At 36.6% G+C, this 24824-nt stretch overlaps 2 long non-coding RNA genes and 1 pseudogene across 4 annotated transcripts; all 3 read right to left on the reverse strand.

The window, feature by feature from the left end:
• Window positions 1-322: 322 nt before the first annotated feature.
• On the reverse strand, window positions 323-6265 carry LOC131775701 (uncharacterized). Of its 2 annotated transcripts, none has more exons than XR_009339487.2 (3): window positions 6127-6265; window positions 3320-3378; window positions 323-655 (listed from the first exon to the last, which is right to left on the reverse strand). It is a non-coding gene; the product is annotated as an uncharacterized lncRNA (long non-coding RNA). The 2 variants fall into 2 exon arrangements; XR_009339486.2 differs by lacking the exon at window positions 6127-6265 and adding an exon at window positions 3457-3649.
• Window positions 6266-10786: 4521 nt separating this feature from the next.
• On the reverse strand, window positions 10787-11916 carry LOC136278322 (uncharacterized; annotated as a pseudogene).
• A 687-nt stretch (window positions 11917-12603) lies between these two features.
• LOC131775698 (uncharacterized) lies at window positions 12604-20197 on the reverse strand. 2 transcript variants are annotated; one of them, XR_009339484.2, is made up of 3 exons: window positions 20072-20197; window positions 15672-15720; window positions 12604-13210 (listed from the first exon to the last, which is right to left on the reverse strand). It is a non-coding gene; the product is annotated as an uncharacterized lncRNA (long non-coding RNA). The 2 variants fall into 2 exon arrangements; XR_009339483.1 differs by lacking the exon at window positions 20072-20197 and adding an exon at window positions 15939-16049.
• Between the last annotated feature and the right edge of the window lie 4627 nt (window positions 20198-24824).

The following is a 24824-nucleotide window of genomic DNA, read 5'->3' on the forward strand; positions in this document are numbered from 1 at the left end:
TGAATGTCGACTAAATGGAGAAATTTTCTGAAATTTTAGTACCAGAAAGCGAAGCATCTCATCAAATGACGTTTAGTTATAACAATCGCCGAAAAATTCATCTTTACAGTGGATCTTTTCGCAACCATCACCTTCGTGATTGCTGTTTTTTTTTTCAACCTTTTCAATTTCCCTCTAGTACGTTTAAACAAGTTCCCTCAACACTCTCCAACCATCAAATATACTGGGTTTGATGCTTGTTGCTTCTGATCTTAAGCTTCTTCCAGCAAGAGCAATTACTCGTACCTTTTCAACATATCATGACTAACAACACTCGAAGAACTTTTAAATTGTTTGAATTCTGTTTAATTCTGTTACATAACTCACAACTTGTTAGGTCCTATTTTTTTCCCTCGAACCAGCAACGAGAGGGATCATAACTCGACAGCATTTTACAACTTTTTCGACAGCTAAAAGCTGGATCAGTGCATAGTTCGTCAATAGTGTTTGTACCCATCATTAATTTGATCTGAACATCTTCATTAAAAGTACATTTGTGAAGACACGTTCCACACGCCGTTAAACATTTTTTCTGAGTGATGCTTTGGGTGCTGATAAATGGCAGAAGTGTACAAAGTAACAGCGCTAGGACTGTTAAATTTAGGGTCTGTGGCATCTGATGACAGACAAAATAAAGAATTAATAAGTCGATAAACTAAGGGAAAGCAAATAGAAAGAAAAAAATGTAAAAAAAGGAAGAAATGTAAATTAAATAGAGAAAGGGAGAAAATGGGATGAAATGGAGAAACGATGTCGAAAAAGGAAAAGAATGAGAAACAACAAAAAAAGGTCCAAAAAATATCAAGATGGAGTATTGAGATGGAATTCGCAAGTTTGAGTCAGCCCTAAGATCTCTTTCATAATCAACGGGTCATGTGAATTAGCCTCTTTCCTTGACAGCAAGTCTATAAAAAAGGCTCTAAAGTAAGGCCTGGAGGGCTGGTTAAGAGAATGCACTTAAGAGAATTCTAATCACACCTGGTCAAGGAGTTTTCAAAATGTCTTTCAACGCACAAAATTAGAATAAGTACTAGTAAAGTCAACGTAGCGAGCTAAAAAAAATCTGTGGGACCAAATGAAAGTCATTCACGATCATTCCGCCGACGATTGGTTTCCCCAACGACCGGTTTGCTAACGTCTTGGGCGAAACGACCTAGCCGTTGGCGAGTTCGTCGTTAGCGAAACGACTCGTAGGCGAAATGACCGGTTACCCCTAGAAAATATCCTTACATTTCTGTGAAATGAAATGAAAGTGAAGCCACTAGTTAAGATCTCACCCTTAAATGTAACAACAATTTATGTAAGCTTCAGGCGCCTGTATTACGTAGTTGTCTTTGTCAGTGCTTTTCGCGTCTCATGCTTAGTTTCGTTTTTGCCTTCTTTCAGCTTTTATTAATTAGTCTTCTATCGTTAGCTTCTTTTGTTTCCTATGTTAAGTTCTTTTTTGCATTTTTTATATTTTGTCTTTGTTAATTATATCTCGTTAATTCAAGGTCAGTTCTGCGTCCATGGTACCCTGTGGTATCCTAGTGTAATTACAGGGTGTTCAGTCTCAATCATATTTTACCGCTTTTCTTTGCCTCGCCTCGTCTCACTTTTTTTTTAATAGATTTGTCTGGTTTTGTACAGTCAATGAAATAATTTAGGTGCCTAGTGACACATTTGACCATACATGCACACACACACACACACAAAAGAATTGAAAAAAAAAGAGTGCTTTCCAACAAAGGCAATTAACAAACCTTACTCTAAGTTTTTTATCTCTCTATATTTGCCGTTTTTTTGCCACAGTAGAATCTTCTTACTGTCATACTGGAATGTAGTGATGCAGTGCAAGAAAAAGTAGCCGAGTCAACAGAACTGTAGAAAGCGGGGAAGGCCGCCTTCCACATACATGATAGTTGTCGCATATGGAGCCAGTTAATGGCGTCACCGGTAAACGAGTTCTCAGGGGCACAATTGTCACAGCATCTGATCGGAACTGGCTGGTAAAGGACCTCAATTGGTTATAAGATTTTCCTTTGTCGCGTGTTGCTTACACGCGTTCAACATTTTTTTTTACTTGTTGTCCTGCAGGAGCTGTGTCGCTGACAATGAGTTTACTGCTTTTTTCGTGTTTAAGTTTATTTCTCATTGTTAAAGCGCATCCTTACCGTATGTAAAATTTAATTTGCATTAGTTTTGACTTCTTCCCATTTTCTTGCCGGTAGAACTTGTTTTATTGAATTTATAAATTTCGTAACTATTGGAATTTCGTAAGACAATAACCTGTTCAAAGTTTTGTCACAAGTAAATGCACATATAAGAATGTCGGTGAAAAATCTTTGCCATGCAGTTTTTCAATCGTTCTGGGATCTTTTGTTGAGTGATTAAGACGGCTCTCCTTTCCCCCAACGAAAATCCTCTCGAAGCTAACTGCAAGAGTAGCCACTGCCACAATACGGAATCCTATTGTGCAATTACCTTTACCATTACCATTTCTGCCTGAGGTACAAAACCTACTCGGTGAGGGAGCCAGCCGTAGGACAGATTAAATCACTCAGATTCATCTCTTCAAATCTAGTTCGTGATGGATGACAGTTTCTTTCTATTTTTTTCCGGAACCAATGAGCTATTTAACAAAATCAAGTCATTTAATCACGCTTTTACCTTATACATACGAGGAAATTTGAAAAGCCGACGATGTGTTTTAAGCATTTAGGCGTGACCGCGCGTGGGAGTCAGCACGGGAAGTGTTAGAGGAAAATGCGAGACACTTTCTTAGTCAAATGTCGAGAATGTAAATTTGCGGTCAGCCAAGAGATGACCGAACAACATGACCGCAGTAGGCACAAATAAATAGACGCCTCTCTTCCGATACCGCAACAGGAAACGAAAAAGCGATTATTTTACTTCTTTTTTGTCTGTGAATCACTGAACTTAAAAGTAATGCTTGTCGGCACGTCTTGAAGTAAATCAATTATTATGATAAGTACCCGAAAGAAACGCACAAATTCATTAAAATGACACTTTTATATATTTGAAAATCACCAAGTTTAAGTTTTAAAACTTAGCGTGAAAACTCTGGCTTGAGATATATCAGCGTTTTATAGAATGAAGCTCTGGTGTACATTGTGTTAAAATGGCCTTGAAAACAGCTTTCGTTTACTACAACATTTCGCGTTGCTATGTTGTTACGTCGGGATGCTAGCCACCCTAATTTTATTTGAATAAAATTAAAAATTAAAAATTAGAAAAGGTCGCGCATTCAGGAAACATGAACAAAATGAGAAATACCGACCTTTTTATCAGTGTTTTTGTGTAAAATCCTATGATACTTTCTCTTTTCAGCGACGTTTTCTGTTGAAGATAGTAAAAAACATTAAGCCACGAAAACTTTTGTTAAGAATACATTACATTTTTTCATGCTTTACCCACTTATGGTATGATAGCAGACAAAAACAACGCGGAACTCGGCGCAGTTTCTTAGAACTATGAATAACGCAAATTGCGGGAGCTCTTGTAACACGCACAGTTAGTTATGAATGAAATGTGAATGTGCCGAACATTAAATATGTGTTCAAGTTTAGCACCGGTTATGAAACCTCCAGGAAAACGCCATCAACGAATAATTTTGACCCTAAATGGACAACAATTTGTTCTGTTTGACAGCTCATGCTGTTAGTCGTTGAGGCAATATTACCCAAATTACAGACAGCAAACAATGTGAGTAGGATGAGATAACTACTATTATTCTAGCCCTAATCGCTTTCTTCTCCTGAACATTCGGACTGTTTTGGATCAAAGTGTCAACACAATTTTAAAGCATCGACTCGTAAAGAACTTTTTGTGTCGTTGAAGGTTTTTAAATTTGTCAACAGCGGAACTATAGTCGTACCGATGAACACATCCGTTTATACACAGCTATTTTGCTGGCCGAATAGGGCTTTCATGATCATCATAACCTGATCGACGCACAGAAAAAAAAAAGCCACCTGTTGGCTGATCAGGGCACAATTTAGAGCTCTAACAGAATCAGATAATGGCGATAGTGAGATATCTTCGAACAATGTCAGTTTCTCTCATCTAATTTCCACACCTTTTGCACGGAACAAGGTTGTAGACAATTTGTTCCTGTTAGTAAATGTCTACTCGCCCGTAATCGCCTCCAAAGAGTTGTGTTATGCGAAAAAAAACAAGACGCATTTCCTATGAAATGGCTGAAGCTATAGCTCTGGTTTATTTTACGGGCACATTATTACAGAGTTTTACCTTTAGGAGTTACTAATTTGACTGTTAAAAGATTCAGAATTGTGTTTAAATTGCTGAAACTGTGAGAAGTGAACTGTTTGTGTCGGCGGGAAACCTACTTTCTATTTCTACTTTGCATTTAAGTTTAAAAAGCCGGTGGCAATCCAACTATGAAACACAAAAACAACTGATTGTACCTTGAGAGCACTTACTCGGCGTGGAAAGGAAAATTATAACAATGAAATGAAAATAAACATCGTAAAAGTAATAACACGCGTAAAATTTGTAAGAGGCCAGTTTATCATATCTGACCAAATTGACCAGAGCTCTTAAATCAAGACCGCAATTATTGATCTCACTTGCGAATTCGCAAATTTTTAAGCCCGACGCTAATGTCATCGGCCTAAATGCGTTTTGTTTTATTTCGGATGATTGCGTTGTTATATTTATCAGTGGATTTTGTTTTTCATGCGTGAGAAGTGATCAATTTCTTTTCGGGGTACAGTCTCATTCGATGATACCAGCACAAAAACAGCAGCTGACTAACCAAAACAACCGAGCTGATTACATTATTTACAAAAATGAAATTAAAAGCATGCAAAGAATTGAGCTTCCGTGTCCAGTGGTCTGATCGAGTAAATCTTGCCATGAAGTCAGCACACAAATGCTTCATTTTTTGACGCGTCAAGTAATCTAAGTAGTCCCACTATGTAACTGAAGCGAGGAAGCACAATTTTCTTCACGATTTTCTTTCGCAAACCGATTTCTGTCAATGTATTCCAAGTGCCTTATATTAGTGCTGTCAGGAATGTCAAAATAACACAAAGACACCAGTTAATATGCAAAGACTTCCAACTTTGGAAAAGTTGAAACTGTCGGCGTAATAGCTGGTAGTCTAAGGTTGAGTTTTTCGACCAAATGAACGCATTTGAGCTGAAGAGAAGGATAACTGAGTTTTTAAATTTTGATTTTGGATCGGTCTTTATGAACAGTTTAAATTTCCCATCCATTGCGAAGTATAGAGACGCCAAACTTGGCTTTTCCTTTGAAATTTAATCTCGAGTTCTTCCCCTTTTTTTCTGCATTAATGCACCTCGTCTGATTAGATTTTTGGCTTTGAAAATACGTAGGCAGGCCGGAGAATCACGTAATTACAGTGTAGTAAATTACAATTTCGTATTAAATGGAGAATACTGGAAAATGGCATACCTTATACGGACATTGATATTTTAAAAGCCCTGAAGTTCAAATGGAAAGGACGATCAGATGAAATGATACGTTTGAAACTCAATTGATAAATTAAAGATTGAGCAGATTGTGTCAGGGCGGAAGGACCGAATTTGTGTAGGTTTAATAGGATCACAAAAAGTCGACTGAAGCAAGGGAGATCAAAATTAGTATTTGAAAAGAGAAAATATAGCTGGAAGGTACGTTCGGAACAAATAACGCGATAAGCTAAATCCGCAGCAAATCTAGCGTGGAATTTTTGAAAGATCAAAGAAAATTAGCAAAAGCTTTAAACCCAGCGGAAATGAATTAGAAATGTAAACATGATTTTTCCTTTTACAACTGAAAATCTCGATCAATATGTTGACAATTGTGCGGAACAAAAAGACTTAACTTCGGAAGAAAACCCTTTCACACACACACTGCTTGAAATCATATACAAAGCTTGCGGCAAAGCAAATGGAATTACATCGGATTTTCTTTTCTTGTTCGTTTTTTCATTGTTTTGAATACAATTCCAAGATCTGTGAGGAAAGGTAAAACAATTGTAACCAAGCAACCGCTATTTTTTGGGTACTTGAAGAAGCCTAAGACGATTTAGACCGTTGGAAAATTGTACATCGTACTTACGATTTTAACGCGAGGTCCAGTAAATTCGTGGCGGAGACGCTAGCGGGACTGAAGAATTAATCGAATGACGAACAACGTTACTTTAAGATCGACACTTACTGTCACTTTAAAAAGCGGCTGACGGAAACGGAGCTGTTAGGATCTTATCTTTCAGTTCTGATTGGAGTCACCCACAATCTTTAACGCTTGTGCTCAAGGCTATTGAATAAAACCAGCTGCTTCACGTAGAGTACATAGATTATGTTTTTTTCTGAAAGGAAGAAAAAAACCCCGCCATTTGTTTTTTGCATTTTACTACGTCAAAGCAAACGTCGCTAAGAGTTCCAAGATTTAATCAAAAATCGTTTCTTTTCTTCATCATAAGAAATTTTTTGCTTTTTTTTCAATATTGAAGTGTCATGTTTGAAAACTACCAATTCCTATCATCATGCAATTTTTCTTCCTCTTGAAGTATAAAAACGATCAACTAGCTTTTTTTTCGAGTTCATAATAATTTATTAATTTTAAACCTTCTTCTTTTGGCGTTGGTCTGCTAGCTCTGTTAAGGGACCGTTAATGATCACGCGGGCTAAATGCAAATGCAATGAACAATTATTCACCGAAGTGTAAGCCAAAAGGGGTGAATATTCACAGACTCGTGAAGCGGCGCCGGCCGGCGAGGTAATCTCCTCTACCTTTACAGACCCTGTGGAAAATAACTGTTCGGGTATTTTTCATGCACAAAAGCAGAATAACTGGAGGACTCACAAAATAAGCTCTATTTCTTATCACAATGTAATCGAAAATTAAACTGATCAAAAAGTTTCAGCGGGCGATGCTCATTCGCGGGTAGGTAATTTCTTCGTATAAACACTCAGGCCTCGCTTTCTTGCAAATGAACGTAACTTTACGAGGCATTTTCTGTTATCTACCAAAAAATCACTTCATTAATCGTCGTTTCTCGTCTTGATACAATTCTGCAAAGCATTTAGCCTATCTTTGACTGCTATAATCTTCTGTATTCAAAAGTAACTTTTGAGTTATGATAAAAAAATCGGAAAGATGCAGGTTAATTTCCATTTTTTAGATTCTACTTAACAGCCTTTCGTGTTTTGTAGCTGTAGCTAAACGAGAAGCCATTTGATTTCTGGTCGGCTGCTCGTGTTTGAATAGAACTTCGCTATTCGTTTCGGAGTTAGCCAATCAGCGTAGTCATCATAATGACAGCTGACGTGTATAGTCTGATGGGTTGACGTGAGCCGGTTCGTGAAAAAGTCGTTCGGCCCCGCAATTTCACGGTACTTTTGCATTTTCCGAGAAGACGAATTACATAAGTGGGCTCCAACTTGAGGTAAAACAGAAATGAGGAAGTAAGAAATAAAGGTAAATATTTTTTTATCCAGGATCCGCCTTTATAGTTGTCTAGCGCGCGCCGATCTTATTTGGATGATCGAGTCCTATCTAAGGTTAAACATGATTTCAACATTGTTAAGGCATAAAAATCATGTGCTAAAATACTTATTGACTAGGTGAGGTCTTGACTGATGGGAAAATATTGGTGCACACACCTCGCTGCGCTCGGTCCGCAAGTCGTTACTGCAAGGCAATTATTTCTTCGTCCGCCCTCTCACTCAGTCAAGAAGTGCATATTATTCATTTATCTCCTGCTACTTTAGTTATCCCAAAGTGGAAAAACAAGCAGCAGGATTTGATTTGCGTTAATACTGGGATTCCCTCTCTTACAGGTTGGTGAATTGTTACTGTGCGTACGGTGTGCTTTTGGTAAGGAGAGGCATTCTGGACAAAAACTTAATGCAAGTAGATGGTATGCAATTAAATTGGATCGTAGCTTAGCTTCCATAGATCGTGAACTTCCATTAGATTTTACATACTTTATATCTAGTTGTAAGCTTTACTCCAGTGCATTATTCTACATTACCGCATAAATTACGGTGTTATACAAGGATTTCCAGCCTTGAAAAAGGTCGTAACAACACACGTGAAAACATTCGATATTTTTTCACGTCTGTTTGATATCGCTAATCAGTAGCTGACACGTCACTCACTTTTCGTGCCACTCGGTTAGGTTGATGAATGAACGGCAACGCCTTCACCATTCTCAGTCCAAGGTAGTTTGTCGGAATTTTCTCTGATTATGGCTGCCAAATCACTGAAAAATCCGTATCGCTTACAGACAGTGACGTTCAAACTTTCCTAGAAGAAGAAGAAAACCGATATACGGAAATAAAAACCGAAAGTTACATATTCGGTGGTTTTGGTGGTGGCATTTCTCGCGGCTAAGAACGAAAACGGTTTGGCCGTTTACCTGAAAGATTTCTTCTGCCCATAAGGAAAAAAATCAATGAATGAGAATTTTGTAAATTGGAAATTACACCCATTGTTGTTTTTGTAATCATGATTCAACGCTTTTTTCCATCTTGAGCCTTTGTCCCAGCCCAATGTACGATTTCTATAAGGGAATTGTCGATTCTTTTATTTTCATTCAGTAATAACATCAGCTTTTTTTGTCAGTAAAGGGCTATGCATGTGTTACTATGATAAAAAAAAATACATGGTTGCTTGTACATATGGAATATCTCTTCTCTTGTTCAACTCGACATCTCACCCGTGAGCGCTATCGAGTTGAACTCTCGAAGAGAAATTCCATATCTACGTGCGCCCGTGGATTATTCTCTATTTCTATTGCATTTAATCTTATATGTAATAACATTTGTAACCGCACCGCCAAGAAAGCGCAATTTTATTGGATTATAAGTATCGTAAACTGTGCGATTTTTTTTACCTCTAATGATTCAAACGGTCGCGAGAACACGTTCAAACACATCTGATGGGTTATTTCAGAATCCATTTTGCTTGCCACTTGCTTCCTTTTACCTTTCAACAGGATTTTGTGTCCCGAGGAGAAAACCTTCAAGTGCAAAAAGTGAATTACTGACGCAAAACGTTTTGAGCCCTTACTCGCGTTGTTATATATGGATCATAACTTTAAGATTTCTTTCTAGAAATTTCTAGAATGCCTAGTCATGCTGATAGGCATACACGAACTTTCAACTGTCATGCCATGGAACTTGCTAGAAAATTTTATTAGATCACGTTTTTATGATGTAATACCACCAAAATAGTTATGTTGTTAACTTTCAAAATGTTCTAGAATACTTTGTAACTTTATATAGTATACATATTCGTATAGCGCTGTGTAGTAGTTGTTGTGGTTGTCAGGAGTGACCGACTGTTTAGAAAGTGATACCGAGAGAGAGTTAGTGTGGAAGATTGTCCATTTCAAGAAACTTTAGAGGCGACTGTGAGATTGTGTCAGTGGGCTTAAAAAGATTTATTACAGTAATTAATGTACTGCCGTTATGAATCACTCCTTAGTTAGAATGTAACAAGTTTCTTTATAAAGAAGGAGTATGGTGTTCTTTCTGACGGTGAAACCATACCGTAAAGAAATTGGTGGCCTGGTTTCGATTTAAACTATTTTTTGAATTCCAGGTACAACTTCGAGGCAAAAAGGATCAAAGAACTATCGAAAGAACCGAAATTTAACTCCAAAATTACACCAAATCTCTACATGTGTTTTTCCATGGCAAAAATAGATCACGTGACCTAAAAATGACAACAAATTTTGCTGTAGAGTTCAATGTAGATTACTTTGAGGAGATGTTATTGTCTGTTAATGTAGTCATGAAGTATAGAAACACGTCACAGTTTAATCCAGAGGAATTTATGTCAAAACCCGACTAAGGTATATTTTATGATTAAAGAAAGAAGAGCTAATTTCATTGGCGGAACACTTACGGCTAGAGGTCAAGAAAGCGACGAGGAAACATCAGATATCGCATATCAAAGTGAAGCACTGATTTAGTAAGTCTTGTGGCTTTCAAAGAGACAATGTTAGAAACTTATATGGAGCATATGACTAATAGATGAAGAAACTGCGATTCCAGTTAGAACTTTAAAAGTTTGGAAATGCAAGAAAGAGAAGGACACGAAAAGGTGGAAAGAGAAGAAAGTTGAAGGGAGACGAAAACGATCGGCAGGAAAGGTTGGAAAGAGAGAAAAAGAATCGGCCAGAAAGGCTTGAAAGAGGGGAACGACAATAAAGGTTAGAACAAGAGAAACTGGCATTGCAACAATAGCTAAAAAAAAAAAAAAAGAACTAGAGGTACATGTTAAACAAGGGTTAGACCCTGGTAGTGAAAAGGCTTGTGGGAAATTTGTTGTCGCTAGGTGTATCAAGTTGGTAACTCCATTTCAGGAGGCAGATGTTGATAACAATTTTTACACTTTGAGAAAGTAGCTGGCAAGCTTAAGTGGCCTAACGATCACTGAGTAATGTTAGTACAGAGTTTACGAGTCGGTAAATCAAGGGAAATATATACACAATTAAGTGTAGAGCAAGCTGCAAGGTATGACATTGTTAAGGACATTATTATAAAGGGGTATGAATATTGTACGTAAGTCTGAGCAACAGTAGTTATAGTTATGAAATTTAAAAAACGATCTCTGGCTAAAACTTTTAAGAATACGAGCTTTCGGCTGTTTGCGCTACAGCCTTCAACGGGTAAAATGATGAAAAGGTAAAAATACTAGGTGTGAAGTACAAAGTAAAAATTAAAAATGCTGATAACTAAGAATGTTTGTTAAAAAGAATGTTGTATTGTCCGGGCAAAGGACAGGAATTGTTGTCCGCATTGGGAGTTAACTTGGAATGCCACGCTTCTAGTGTTTTTCTTGTTCTGAAACCGCCTTTGTCAATAATAGATGCATTATCAAAGTCTATTGCGTGACTATTGGCCCAGACGTGATTGGCAATTCTTGAGCCTTTTGCCGCGGTTTTCACATTTCTGAGGTGTTCTTTCTTTCTTGTGTTGAAGGCCCTGCCAGTCTCACCAATATAACACCATGAACAGTCACCACAAGGAATTTTATAAACAACATTTGTTTGCGATTCCAACGATGGTCGAAATTTTGGGGCCGGGAACTGTTGTTGAAGGGTGATGAGTGGTTTGTTCACCACTGTGATGTCGTGTTTTTTGAGGACACGAGTCAGAGGTTCTGTTACGCCTTTAATGTATGGAAAAGAGGCGAACGACTTGCGTGATTCGGACGCCTCGACCATCTTGAAAAATGTACCAACAAGTTCCTCCGGGGACAACACTGTTGAGCGTCGGGTTTTGTTGGCCTGGATGTTTTTAATGAAATTCGATGGGTAACCATTAGATTCAAGTGCTGAATAAACTCGGTTAAGTTCTCGTTCTTTTCCTTCGGAGGAGTTGGGTAGCTTTAGGGCTCTGTGTAGAAGAGTTTCTGCTGTGCTTGCCTTGTGTTTATTATCATGGTGAGAATTGTAATCTAGATATCTGTCCGTGTGCGTAGGCTTTCTGTAAACATCGACAGCGATGGTACCATTTCTACGGGTGACCAAAGTGTCGAGAAAGGAGATCTTATTGTCACTTTCAATTTCGATGGTGAAAGAGATGTTGGCGTCAATTGAATTTAATGTGTCATGGAAAGCTGGCACATTGTCTTTTTGATGATGCAGAAGCTATCAAAGTCATCGCAGATCTTGAGGGTTGTGAAGCATATATTGATGATGTGGTTATCTACAAAGACACGTGGGAAGAACACGTAAGAAGTATCCGTTAATTATTCAAGGGATGGAGTGAAGCTAAGCTGACCACCAGTCTCTCCAAAAGTGAGTTTGACCAGGCGCAAGTCACTTATTTGGGGCATGTCGTTGGACATGGTCAAGTAAAACCAGTCGGTGCCAAGGTCGAAGCAACTCATGTCTTTTCTTTGTATGCTTGGCTATTACGTAAGGTTTTGCTCTCATTTCGCTACTGTTACAAAGCCATTGATGCACTACTCAGTAACAAGGTAAAGCTACTATCGCTGCAGCCTAACTTATCGATGTAGTCTGTCTGTCTGCCTATCAACAGACAGTGAGTCAGCCGCTCAGTTAGTCAATTAGTCTGTTTGTAAGACAGCCTGTATTCCTCTTGTCAGTCAACCACTCGGTCAATCAGTTAGACAGTCACTCGGTCAATCAGTCAGTCTGATTATCAGACAGTCAGTTACTCGTTTAATATACGAGTCAGTTAGTCTATCTGTTTGTTAGTTAGTCAATTCGACTGTCACTCAGTCAGTGTGCAGTCTGTCTTTCTGACGGTTTGTCAGATTGTGAATCTCTCTGTCTGTCTGTCTGATCGTTCATCTGTCTGTATGTCTGACTTCCTGATTGTCTCTGCATTTTTAGGAATGCGTCATCGATTCGCTTGAGCTCGCGTCTACACCGCTAAGATCGTAAAAAAGTCTGAAAACTCAGTACGAATGAATGCATTTTCCAAATTGATTACAGACAAAACTAAACATGTTTGGGTAGACAGCTTAATGTTGATATTTGTATTAATTGCTGCGAATCGAATGTATTTCATACATGTATAAAGTACACCAGATGCGGAAGGATACATTCGGTCAGATAACATAACTTTTATTTGGTTTTGGCAAACTTTTGTCATGCTTGATATTTTTGTAGATTAGGGGCAAATAATACAAGTTATTAAGGGTAACCTCCCTCTGTAGCCGGCACGAGATGACCGCATATCAGCTCGCACCAACACAATTACTAGTAGAGATAATTTCTACAGAAACTTCTAATTACAAGAGATATGAAAGCTTGTCACTGCTTTTGCTCATTGTTTTCTTTTAAGTGCCCGTAGGTTAAATTTATACAGAAATGAATACCGGAAAGGGAAAATTCAAACGCTCTGCAGGGGTGAAATACGGATTTAAAATTAATTCTGTCATCTCGATATTTTTCCTTTTAACGGAAGAAAGCGTCCGCATCATCATCTTCGAGGGCAAACCTTGACAACAATTCTCTCCTCTTTTTACAGTTCGCCTTGCACATGTTGTAGGGATTAAAGCACCTTGTTTGACAGTTATCGAAGTTGTCACATCGCTTATCATTGTAGGTGCACTCGACAAAAGTAGTTGCGCAGTTATGTGGACAGGAGGTTTTAGCCCCATCAGTCACAGACACCAGTATCAGAAGAGTGAGGACAAGAAACACTCCCTTCATCTGTAACAAGAGAAAAGAATGCTTGATTACAAGAATAGCAATAGTGGCACTCAACATAGAGGTGACTTTTTATTAAAAAAAGGTTCCTTCCTTTCGACTTTTCATATCAAAGTATCCTAGCCCATGAGCTCTTTTCCCGGCGTGCGAAACATTAATCTGGAAAAGCGTCTGCTTCAGCAGCCAAAATAATGTCATATAACCTAAACTTCATAAATGTTTTTGTTCGTCTGGTAATTCATGAATTGAACAATTTAGTCATTTATACTGGACAAGGTAAATCAAGGATATCTTGTTCACCCAAAGATTGACTTTACTTATAGCTACTATCCTTTGTTATTCGGCGGGATGCCTGAGGCAGGCCCACAGTAAGGTTTGCTGGCGTTCCTTTTTCATCGTCGATGCGAAGACAAATTCTTGAAATGGTTGAAATGTTTGAAATTTTCCGTATGTTTTAGCAATGAAAGCATCGGTGTAATCGGATCCCTGTGTTTGAGCAAGGCTGTTTTGACGTAAAAATATACGATTTTGAAAATCATATCCTTTTTGCCGCCATTTTATCATAATTTGCTTAGCTCATGTTGACACGAGGGAAACACGTTTTTGTGTGATTGACTATGAAATATGTATTAAAATCTACCGATCAACCTCTCACCTTTCGCAAGGTTTATTGTGAAATTGACATTGCGTAATATCACAAAATTTACTACAAATCGCTCTAAAGTAACTCAGACGGTCTTATTAGTTGCATTTAAGTTGTATTTTTTTTTCGATGAACAAAGTACGACGGCTGAAAATATACGTCCTTCACAGAGGCTATATAGTCGTTTTCAACGGAAATGGAAATTGTTTCTACCGAGCTGTTGCATGAAACACGCGGAGATCAGTAGGCCGACTTCCAGTTTAATTCAGGAAAATCCATAGTTTTTTGAGGAGCTACTCTTCGCTATTTTCAACCACAAGCACAGTCACAGTTTCCTCAACACTAAATTTTCTCCGCTGATTTCTTCGGCTGATCTGACTGACTAATCATTTTAGTGTGCTGTTACTGAAAAATTTCTTCCAATGCCACGCTCAGTAGCCAACGAATCCCACCTAATCGCCTTTAGGAGTCTTGTTCTATTTCACTCCACTATCACGTAATTTTTACAACAATAAGGGAACAAAACGCGGGGATTATTTAGTCTTATTTGGGTTGTTTTCATAGTCTTGTCACAATGATCATCACCATTATCGTTATCATCGTCATATCTAACATCGTCGTCGTCATCACTATCATCGTCGTCGTTGTCACTTTCATCAACTTTAACCATAAGCAAAAAGGTTCCAAATAAGCCTCAATTTGACGAAATCAAGCCAGTATTCCTGACGAACCTGACCTTTCTCGAGATGCAAAGTATATGTACAATAGCAGTTTTGTATTGACACTTGAACAAGATATCCCCATCAAAGCCAAACTTTTAAACAAATAACACTTTAAAAAGCTGCCGTTAACTTACTTGAAGCATGAAATAACTAAAATCAATCAACAAAACTTTCCGCTTCGTGGAAAATGGCCTGCCTTTCTTCGTGACGACCTTGGTAACCTCAATAGTTGGGATTAAGTAATCCCACCAATTACAAGAAGTCTTACTCGTCGAAATGATCCATGTATATTGTTGAAGATTCAAACAAAAGGCTAACGTGATAGTGGAACTTCCTACTTTTAACACTTACGAGCTTTATTTTTTCTCAAAGCAGAAACTCAGCTTAATTTCTCGGTAGATACATCAGTCAAGAAAAAAATCAGTTCTGTAGTGCTCGTGGTATAAGAAGAACTTTTTGGAATCAATAAGACAGTACATTGAGCGAGTTTCAGCACTAATTATTATATTACAAAATTACAGAATATAACACTAACAGCTGTTTCGGGATGCGTCTGCTATGACTTAAAACATTAACTTAATAACATGATCCCAAAATTTTATCTTCAGTTAAATACTATAGCTAGTAGGCAACAAAAAAAAGAATCATGGCAGACTGACAATTGATAAGAAATTTACCGACAACAGCACTCGAACCTATAAACGTTAAAAGAGTATTGGGTATGATTTTTTTCAATCAATATTTTTTCCGCCTTACAGAAGATGTTTGTATCACGGGGTTATCCGTATCCTTTTCGTTGTTTCTCAAGATGTTTCACGGATTGATTTGCAAATTTTTGTGCTTTGCTTGTTCGCTTTCGTTTTCCGTGCAAGTTGTTATTTTGGATAACGATCCAAGAAGTGAAATTTTGAATTGAAATCATCACCCAAAATACTTCCTATCAACATGGGAATATTAGACCATGAAATAGTGAAAAGCTTCTTGAGTGTCTCAGTCAATAATCACAACTATCAAAATAAGTGGCATTTTTAAGAGTGAAATTCTAAACAAACGAGGGCTGAAATAGACCTCCAGGGATGTTAGAGTGATGTGTACTTACTTTGTTTTTGTTTTCTTTTGTCGTCTAGAGCAAACAGCGAGAGTACTTTCTGAAAAGAAAAGAAGTATAGCATAGTTAGTGGCCGTAAAAAGCATGAGAAAGCAATATTATTATCAGTGAAAGTTGTTCCGCGACCAGAAGGCATTACAAAAATATAAATGTATATGTAGAAAATATAAGACGCGAGAAAGTGGTAAATTAGAAGGTAGTGGAAGATTTAAACAGGGATATTTGACTGTTGTCTCTTTCGTTAAACGGCAAACGTACACAGGTTCGATAGAGATCCTTGAGTGTAATGTGCTCCGTTTGTTCGCTTTAGGAAATATTCACGAACAGCTGTAGTAGTCAGCCTTTATAACTCAACCAACTCCCACTTAAACTAATTTGCATGCATTGCTTTCATTATGAATGTGTCTCCCCAATTTGGCTTTCGTTCATGATATCTGAAAGATTTTCTCACTGATAAACAAGTGACATGGAGAATATTACTGTTAATGATCATGGCTTTTCACGAGCGTGGGTGGTTTTTTGTTATCTAATGAAAGTTGCCGTAATGCGTGCACAAAATGATAGCTTTTTCTCGATTAAGATAACACATATTTGCACTCAATTTGAATTTCACAGCTTTGGAACAATCGAAAAAGATATACTTAAAATTGGCCTTTGCAGCCTTTATTTTTCCACATCTAATTTTCAAAGCTGTTTACGTTCTGCTAATGGAATAGTCATCGATCACGTATTCAGAGAAGTAAAGTGAAATCATCTCTTATGTCGTGAGATGAAAGGGGTGACTTGAAATTATTGACTCTGGCAATTTCTCCTTATTTGCGGCCGAGAGGGCAATCGTAACTTTGTTTATCTAGAAGTGTGCGAGAAATTGGGGAAGTGCCCTTTTTTATTTTTAACAAGAACAGTACGAATTGTTTCTCTTACTATTGTTTTTGAGAAATAACAAGTCAAACGACATGTCAGTCGACATTCATTCTTAACTCTAAAATCTTCCACCGTCCGATTGAGGGCAAAATAAGAAAGCCACATTCCTGAAAACATTAAAACTTTGTAGAAGACGGTGATGTGACCCATTCAGCCTGGTGTAATGAAGACTTGCCTTCCTTTGCAGGACTAGACAAACTCCATGAGGAAAGTAGAACCAAACATTAACCAGGGATAATGGAGATCGGGAAAGTTAATTCAGTCTAAGTTGTCAAAATTAAAAAAAATTAGGCCAAATTCTTTAAAAGGCACAACTTGGACTGTATATTAGCCTCTTTGAAAAAACTAAAGGACATACTAACACAGAGGGTTTAGAAATAAAGAAGAATGTCGAGACTGAAAAATAAGAGAAAAAGAAAAACGATTTAAAGAACCGAGTAGTCCTGTATTTTTGCATGTTACTAAGTAACATTAGGTATGCAATTTTGTGAGCTAAACTCAATTGAGTTATGAATATTACAGACGAGGTATCCGCATCGGGCACTGATAGCCCCGAGAGTGCGAAGATTTATGCTTTTACAGCAAATAGACGCTGTGAGCCAATTTGACAATCCTAATCGTCTTACGCTTTTGCAGAGGCACGAGGCCGATGTTTTTTATTCAAAAGCACATCTTTCGTTCATAGCATCAATAGATGTGCAATTCCGTCAGTTTGTGGTTATTATTTCAATTTCTGCGCAAAGCGAGCGTAATGCACGATATACATTATGCCGCACGACATCCGAAAAACCACAAAGAAAAGAAAACATGGTCAAAACCATGTCTGTAAAAGTGTACAAACATTAATTTAAACTACCTAACTCTTGATACTTTACGCTCAGTAATGAAAAACCGAGTGATGACGTTTTTAAGAGATTTTAGTTGAGCTGTTCCCACATCGAACACGCACATGTCCTCTTAATTTGACCTCAATTGATGATACTTTTCTTTTCGCACCAAATTTTGTGTAGGTAAAGCTTTCAAAATTAGCTTCTCCGGTTCATAGAAAAAAGAATAAATAAAAGAGGGAAAGAAAATTTAAAACATTTTTAGTAACAATATTTGTATTGAACGAAAAAATGAGGAAATTAACTATCACAATTGTTGTTCAGTCAAAGAGTAAACAACGCTTTTCTTTTTCATTAAGACTAAGGAAACCAAAATATCAATACACAGTGGTGGCCTATTGTAAAAATAAGCACAGTTATTTTTCGGCGAATATTGTGACAAATAAACCTTTTCCGACTTTTAATGCCACGTAACTTGGCGGTTAAGTACAATGCGCAGTGAATAATTGTAAATTATTTTATTGATTCCAAAGGATACAGGCTGAAGCAAATGAAGATTACATAAAATTTTTAAAGGCCCTATCCTTTGCTAGTTGGGAGACTATTTTTTCAAGACCAAATAACAGGAAGTGGATAGTTATTAAGCACAGTCTGACTATCAAAAGTAATTTTATGAACATTACAGCACACTGAATAATATAACAAATTATGTGATCACAATAAATATTAACGTCAACTAGAAAAACTAATGGTTTTAGAGGAATGCTTGACTTCAAAATTATTATTGGTCATATTTTCTTGCCTCATGCATGGTGAATCATGACAGCGAATTTGTTTTAAATTGGAACTCAAGTGCAAGATGCGATAAACGAAACATCGCTGACCGCTTATTTGGCTGTGATCAAAAGAGTCATGCCATTTTGTCTGCAGTTTCGTTGTGCCTAAGAAAATTAATAGAAATCTCCTTTAATCCATAATTATTTCATTACAAGTTGGTCGCCATTGATACTACTATCTAATTAATTTTTTCTGTGCTTACTCATTTAAGAAAGCACCAACATTCCAGTAAATAGACAGCCTCTTCCAACTTTTTGTAAATTACCTTATGATCTGTAACTACAGTTTGGATTTTTGAAGAAGAATTTTTACTACCCATTTAAGCCTGTAACAACGAATAAATGTATCATTAGGTTATCTACAACTTATTTGGTTGACCTGCTTTCAATCAGATGTCTTTTTTTTTCTTTCTGTTTCTTTATCCCAATTATCGAAAAGGTGCTGCAATCTTTATGTTTCGAAAATGAAATCTGTTTTGATCTACCGGTGGTTTGTGGTCCGTAATTTGGGGTCAATTTCGTGAAAAATTTCTTAGCTCGTAATATCATTCATTAAACATCGTCAAAAAATATAAAAATAAAGAAATAAGGATTTATATCACGAAGGAAGAGAAAAAAACCAAAAAGGCGTAGGCACCGTACTTCGATTTCCATTTATCATGCCCCTCGCAGAAAAATACACACTCTGAATGGTTATAAGAAAATATCAATTTTTACTAATCCCTTAAATTTAGTACAAAATGTATGAAGGAAATATTGCCCATTCGCAGTCTACTAATTATAAAACAAAAGACGAACAACACGATGTTTTCATTCATACTTCTTTTCGGTTTATGTTTTGGGAATATTTTTTGACTGATGAAAATTGTCTGGGACAATAGCAATTTTTGGTCATCACATTCTCTGGATAGATTATTTGACTTATTATTCTTTGACAGCTGGGCATAATAATTAAAAACACTCCTGTTCGTGGCCTCGGCAAGTTATTTTTGTCTTTAAAAACTGGGCTTTTCTCGATTTTAGATTAGGTTCTGTACGTTTGTAGACCACGAAGTCAATTGTAATACTTTTACGGTAAAGGAAAAATACCAAGTGTAGAAAAAATAAAGAAGTGTATGTTAATTTAAAGGTTTCGAATTGATTTACTTCATTTCATTTTCATTTCATTCTCATTTCATCCAAATCGGAGAGGAAACATAAGCAAATAGACATTTTCAACACCTCGGAACTCTAGCTTTTGGTATGAAGTCCGTGTGTTATCTCAGCATATCACTTATCCGTAATATTAGAAGGACGCACCATACAGAGGATCTACCGCTGTATCTCGGCTAATAATAATACTCCGCATCCGCCAAATAAAATTATTAAACTTACAAGTAATTGTTGAGACTTTTCTCTCTCTCCCTCGGTGTTTGTCTCATGAGCACAAAGGGGAAAATTTGAAAATAGAAATTCCACCTTTTAAAAACTGATCATAAAAAACTATTGTGAATTAAGTGTAGTACTTAGAATTTGCTTTGTCAGTATTCGTTGCAGTATGACTCACAAATTTAAAGCTTTTCAGTTTCATGACAAACTGTGATCATAAAATGCCAACATATTTGTGTCTTCTTCAAATCACATGCGAACGTTTTAACATTAAATATCAGAAAATCCATGACCTTCTAATGATGATATTCAGAATTACCTTTTCGAATATTCCTTCCTAGAAAAATTTGTAATTACACACCTTATGAGAAGTCTATGATAACTTTAATAAATTTTCTCTCTATTTTTTAGTTCAAGAAAAGTACACATTACTCACCAGAAGTTTTCTGAAGTAAATGTTACGAGGAAGGCACTCGAATGTGTTGATACAAACGTGTTCAATTCGGCTCTATGCTGGAAATATATACTGTTTATTGCTAATTTGCATTGAATACTTCATGGGATCATAAGGCAGGTGAGAATATTGAGAACTGATAATTACAAAAAGATCCGGACAACACCAGCCCATTTCATCGCTTTCCTTTTACATGTTAAACATTTTATTTATTTCTTGCGTGGAATACAAGAGAGCATATTTGCTTCATTGCAAAATTAATTAAACGACGCGAGATGAAAAGTGACAGGATTTTCCGTGTAAGCTTTTGCGTTCGGAAGTGTGTAGGATTTCTCTTGAACTAACATTCAATATTAAAAGTAATAATTTGGTAAAGTAAACGTAATTTCTTAAGAGCAAGACACATAATGTCGCAAAGTTGTACTAAAGCATTAAAACTCGAATGAGGACGTTTGTTCCCGCATGGCGTCTCATCTGATGTTCAACCGTTTATTTACATTTCTTAAATGTAGCTACTCTGGCGTATAGTGTACGGTAAACCAAGAGAAAGTACCCGATAGTCGCACGCGACATAGTTGAATAAATGTTGTCATTCGCATCTACCGCACAGAAGTCACCTGTCAAGGTAGATTGTCTGAACCCTCCTCACAAAGACCAAGAAAATCATCAAGACAGACCGTTTGCCGAATGATCTTTCACCTTGAAATGCGTCATAATCACACCCATACAATAATGCTCGTTAGTAACCTTTCAGTTCTTGTGACAACACTTTTATGGGTTAGCAGTTTGTGGCGAGAGGATAATTGGAAGCTGCGACGAAAAGCTATTACCAAAAGGATTGGGTTAAATGAAGCAATGCCAGAGCATTGTTCGGTACTGTAATCACGTCGTTGATAATGTCCACTTGTTTAGACATTTAAGAGTAAATCTTATTTGATGACTTTCGGCGTTGGTAGAAACAAACTTAGATGATAGTTTTACTTTGGGTTAAAAGCAGATGGTATGGTGCAAATGAAAAACGAAGAATTGACTGATGCCTCAACAATAAATCATAATCAAGCTGCTTTGTTCCTTGCTGATACAATGGTGAAATTCTGTCAAATAAGGTAATGTTATTGAATGACTTTTCCCCATTTTCTACTTTCTCCTTTATTCTGTGCGCTAAATCAAATGACTCCAGATTGTGACAGATAGTGATTCATAATCTACATTTGGTAAATGCAATTTGCTAAAAAAGTAATGAGAACCCGCCCCATCCTGGCCAGCCGTTCAATACGAAATCGAATTTTCGTCGAATTAAGTTTTCGGTTCGGTTTCCGTTGGTGGGAATTACCTGATGTCAAGCCGGGAGGCTGATAGTGAAACTTCGAGAAAGACAAAATATACCACTTTCATTTTCAAAAATTAACATTTCAAATTTTGAATTGGAGACATTTATTTCCGGTTGTTTCGATCCGTGGAAAGTTATCAAAATCGAGGGTAATTCTAATTTCATATATGTAGGGATTAGTAGAAACCGAGAGAAACATATGGTGCATGGCTAGCGACATATTCACAATTTGAATTTCCCACGAGATAACCACATAGAATCTGTTTATCTCTTGGACTTATATTTGCCTTCTTTAGTACATGTATATATATATATATATATGTACGTATGTATGTATATATGGGAAAGGTCGTTCGATTGATTTAACAAAAAGGGACCCCCTGCGAAGTCTTTTCCATAATATCTCTTTTTTTGGTTAAAAAAAAAACCTTGGTTTACGAAGAGAAAGAGAAAATCGACACGTAAAGTCCCTACCTCCTTGATTAAACGTATCGATACAGTTTCCATCAGCCGCATACCATATGCCGAAAAAAACCCGAGAAATTCTAAGGGCACTTTGTGATTTATTTTATCGGTAAAATGCAATTTTTGGCCACTAAAACTAGCATTCTTGCTTTTTTTTCGAGTGGGGACAAACCAATGTATTTAAATATTGAGTTCGATAGTTAGTTATCTCCACGAAATTGAAAAAAAATCTAAGATTTTTACACCTCACCTCACGCATCGCTTGAAGATATTCAGCTTGATGGTTTTCGGGTTACTTTTTCCTTGATTGTTAAAAAATGCTGTTAATTTAAGTTTTCAACAGCTAATAAAAAAGAACAAAAGAACTTGAGAAAGTAAAGTACTACGCCTTTCAGAGTTAAATTGACTGAAGAACTGGTGTCTGTCAAATGTATCGCGTGTTCGTAATTACATTGGACACTTTTTCTTTATGATACTTTCGTTAGCTTTAGCAAAGGCTTTTCTTGAAGAGTGGCAAATAGACTTTTATTTAGCTTCGCTCAAAACATTTCTTGCGTCAGGTTATAATTATTAATACACATTTTGACCCTTCAGATGCAACAAGAATTGACTTTAATCCTTCATTCACAGTCGATTAACACTTATGTACAATTCCTCTATTTTGATTTGAAAATAGCCATTTTGATGGATTTTACTCCCATTGAGTTTAACAGTTTACTGATTTCTAAGCATTCTTATTAGTTTATTAATTATTTTGTGATATCTTTCTCTCTTTGCACAATGAAAGAGAGCTAAAACACTATTATCCAAGTAGCCCCATATTTGTAGTTTCTGACGAGGAAAGGCGTATCGACCGCAAATAAAATTTGATATAACTTATATTTCATCTTTATACATGTAACACTTCAATCAACTTGCTGTTTTGTGAATATTAAAAATACAGTTGTCTTCTTTAGAAAGCTTTAATATAATCAACTTGCGTTAGTTTTTAACAAGGAAATTAAATTTTATACGTTACTCCCAAGCGGAGTTAATCATGATTTGATCGAGAATATATATTTTTTTGCTTCAGCTTTTTTCTCCAGTGTTTATAAAATGGTATTAACGGCAGTTTTTTTGGTGTTTGTTAGCAGTAAAAAGAATAAAGTAAAAAAATTGTAGTGTAAAAATGATAAATGATAACTATTTTAGAACATGTTATTAAAAATTGCGAAAGGAGGAAATATCTATGGTCCTAATATTCAGTGTATTATGCCAAAAGAATAAAGATTATGGAGCCCTAGCTTGGATGATTTTTTGTCTGATAACAACAGGTTTTCTGAGATTTTAAATCTCTAATTTTGCTGTATCACTGTATTTCTTTGCAGGCGCCGACGACACCAATATTTCTAAGTGAAAATTGATAAAAAGAATTCATACAGGATGTGGACCCATGCAAAGAAATATTGGATCTAAAAAAAACTTAAAATAATTTTAACCATGCGAAATAAAATTTGCCGTAACGGCATGTCTAATGCACTTTTTTCCTTTTTTGGTCTTAACTACAGTCTTCAGATAATAAAATATTTCTGTTATTGTTAACACTGGTTCTTTAGTCATTTAATTAAATCAATTCTATGCTTGTGAAGAAGTGAGACGGAGATTACACATCGACTACATATAGCTGAAAGAAAAACTAGATTGAACTATGTTATTTAATTACAATAGTAAAAATTTCTGAAAAAAAGACAAAATGGTAAAATGAAATGAGTAAACCAAAGAAAAACTGATGTGGAATATTATTTGGTTTGTGGCTTCGTATACAAGATATGAATAAAAGAAAATACGATATTGAACACCAAAAATGGCGACATGATGACCATTCAAACCGCATCAGAGACATCTGGTAGGAATCGAAAAATTGAGGAAACCTTCGTACAACACGATAAAAGGAAAAATAAAAGAATCAAATTAGGCAAATGTTTCAAAGACGATACGTCAACACCGAAATGAAACTGGCTCAAACTTGTTCCAGCGTCATCTGGGCTGTTTTACTTCGATACCACTGCCCCTAGAAAAAAATTCTTTTACCCGTCTTAGATTCAAACGAAGTGCCCAGATTCATGATCAGCGCAATTGCTTTCTTTATCTGAGATGTCCAACCGAGACCAAACGTATGTATATTGAAACAGGCGGCCTGAGTATTAGAAGGAACTGTTTTCTCAGAGATGAAAAATAATTTTTATGAAATATTTCAAAATGAAGAAAGTGATTAGAAGTTGCGTGTTAATGTTATCGGAGACGAAATCGAATTCCTTGCTAAGAAATAAAACTTTCCTAGCAAAGAAAATTGGCTTTGCCATCATATTACATAATTAGTTTTCGAAAATTTGACCAATGTTTCCTTCTTATCTATTTAAGCAATACTTTATATATTTCTCTCGACGTCACAAGTCACTTGAGCCATGAAGGTTAAACCTGGGACGGAAAAATATATTTTACCTCTTTTCGTGAATATCTGATGAGCTTCTTCATTATCAAAATATGAATTGAATATTTCTGATTCAGTATCTAATTTGTGATCGAGCGAAATTAAAATGACCGTCCGAGAGACGTTTCGCACAGATTCTGCCTGGTTTCAATATGCCCCTTGCTATCCGAAGTATTCCACATACATAGAGGTAGTTGACTTTGGGTAACACAGCACGAGCGTGACAGAAAAGCACTACACAGCAGATGCTGGCCGCGTATTTGAATGCAAAATCAACAGTGAATGCTAATCAACAATAGATGCTAACTGGTGAACTTGGAAGGCATTTTGGGGTCCAGTTGATCGGTAGTCCCTGGAAGTTCTAAATGTAAAAGTTCCTGGGAGTAGTAGTTCAGAATCGAACAATAAAAGCTAACTGAAAGGGAATTGGCAAATGTGCAAGCATGGAGCTAGATTCAAAGCAGAATTTC

Source organism: Pocillopora verrucosa, chromosome 14 (genome assembly GCF_036669915.1).
Source record: "Pocillopora verrucosa isolate sample1 chromosome 14, ASM3666991v2, whole genome shotgun sequence".
Classification (NCBI taxonomy): domain Eukaryota; kingdom Metazoa; phylum Cnidaria; class Anthozoa; order Scleractinia; family Pocilloporidae; genus Pocillopora; species Pocillopora verrucosa.